This window comes from Penaeus japonicus, unplaced genomic scaffold (assembly GCF_977035675.1).
Source record: "Penaeus japonicus unplaced genomic scaffold, GWHDUDI00000001_assembly GWHDUDI00000042, whole genome shotgun sequence".
NCBI classification, from domain to species: domain Eukaryota; kingdom Metazoa; phylum Arthropoda; class Malacostraca; order Decapoda; family Penaeidae; genus Penaeus; species Penaeus japonicus.
In genome coordinates, this window is record NW_028234444.1 from 22,543,103 (window position 1) to 22,545,602 (window position 2,500).

Sequence of the window (2,500 nt, forward strand, 5' to 3'; positions counted from 1 at the left end):
TATGGTTATTTGTGGTTTCGTGCGTGGGATTAGTATATAGGTAAATAGATATATCAATATATCAGTATATATATATATAATATATATATATATATATATATATATATATATATATATATATATATATATATACATATATATATATATATATATATATATATATGTTATATATATATATATATATATATATATATATTATATATATATATATATATATAGAGAGAGAGAGAGAGAGAGAGAGAGAGAGAGAGAGAGAGAGAGACTAATAGATTGAAAGTAACACAAGAAGTTAAATTGAGACATAAACATGTGAATATACATACATGTAAAGATTTATTGTTTCATATTATCAATTTATTGTGTACAGGGAGGAGGGGGAGGGTCATGTCTTTATAACAATTACTCTCCACCGAATAATTATGTCATTGTGTAATTAATAACTAAACTTTTTTTTTTGAACCATTGCGTATTTCTGAATGATTTTATTACCACTATCTTATTATTTTTACGACATGACTTTTCCCTTCGTAAAAATAAATTTACTGTCGTCGAATTGTGAATCTGTAATGGATCTACTGCAATGAAATGATACAAAAGCCATCGTAAAAATTAGCAACCTTTGCCACAATGATTCATATCGCTGTCACTGCTATATGTACTTCCGGTTCATGTACTTTCTCGTATTTCCGGGTTGTGTAGGTTCTTTCTTTTCCTTCTTTCATTCTTGATTATCATTCTTTGTCATTATTATGATTCTTATTTTTCTTCGTTGATTTTTGAAGACTTGTGACCCCCCCACCCCTCCTTCTTCCCCCCTCCCAAAGCACAACTTGCCTAAAGGAATATGTAGCGACTCATTATAAAGAATTTAATGTTCATTATTCAGACGCTAACTAGTTGCTAACCGTGACAAGCAGGTCGTGTTAAATTCCGTTTTTTTTTTTTTTTTATTATTACCTGCAAATACTTTTTTTTTTTCCTTTTTTTCACTTTTTTTCTTTCTCTCTGTTTCTTCGTGTGAATTTCTCGCTCTCTTTTCCTCGTGATTTTTCAACCTGTCTATTTTTTTTTTCTCTCTCTCTTCTTGTTCTCTTCTCCCTCCTCCTTTCCTTCTCTTCCGTCTCCTCCCTCTCCCCCCTCCCTCCTCCTTCTCCTCATCTTCCTTTCCAATTCCTCTCCTCACTTCCCTTATTCCCTCTGTCCGTCTTCCCTTCCTCCCTCCTTCCCTCCCTCCTCCCTCCTTCTCTCCCTCCCTCCCTCCCTCCCTCTCTCCCTCACCCTCCCTCCTTCCCTCCCCCTCTCTTTCCTTTCCTCTCACTCCCTCTCCCTCCCCCTCTCTCTCTCTCCCCCTCTCCCTCCCTCCCTCCCCCTCTCTTTCCTCTCTCTCTCCCTCCTTCCCACTCTCCCTTCCTCCCTCCCTCCTTCCCTCCCTCCTTCCCTCTCTCCCTCCCTCACCCTCTCCCTCCCTCCCTCCCTCCTTCCCTCTCTCCCTCCCTCCCCCTCTCCCTCCCTCCCTCCTTCCCACTCTCCCTTCCTCCCTCCCTCCCTCCTCCCCTCCCTCCTTCCCTCCTCCTTCCCTCCTTCCCTCCCTCCCTCCTTTAGCTCCTCATATCAAGTCTTGCATAACGGGCGACCTCTGGCAAAAACATCCCCAAGACACGAAGAGACCGCGTGACTAAACCTTTTTTTTTTTTTGGCCCGTCATTTTCGCGGGTAAATCATTCGGAAAAAGGGGATACAAGCGTAAGCAATTATCCAATAGTACACTATAATTTCTGTTGTTTTTTTTCTGGCATGTATATCCTTCTATTTTTTTTTGGTGCATTATTAAGTAATGCATTATCTTACTAGCTATTATATAAAGTGAATTAAAAGTTCTTATACCAGCGTTCGTTTATGTTATTTCGTCTCGTATCTAACCAACCATGAACATTCTTACTGAATCTACATAGGTAAATAATGCATGAAAGAGATATAAAAAAAAAATGAAAAGAGAGAGAAATAAGAAACAAGGAAAGAAATAGAAATAAAGAAAGAGAAAGAAAGAAGGAGAGAGAGAGAGAGAGAGGGACAGGAAGAGAGAGAGAGAGAGAGAGAGAGAGAGAGAGAGAGAGAGAGAGAGAGAGAGAGAGGGGGGGGGGGAAGAGAGAGATAGAAAGAAAGAAAGAAAGAGAAAGAAAGTAAGAGAAAAAAGAAAAAGAGAGAGAAAGAAAGAGAGACACAGAAAAAGAAAGAAAGAAAGAAAGAAAGAGAAAGAAAGAAAGTGAAAAAAAGAGAGAGAGAATGAAAGAGATAGAGAGAAAAAGAAAGAAAGAAAGAAAGAGAGAAAGAAAGAAAGAAAGAAAGTGAAAAAAAGAGAGAGAGAATGAAAGAGATAAAGAGAAAAAGAAAGAAAGAAAGAAAGAGATACAGAGAAAAAGAAAGAAAGAAAGAAAGAGATAGAGAGAAAAAGAAAGAAAGAGAAAAAGAAAGAAAAAGAAAGAGAAAGAAAGAAAGAGAG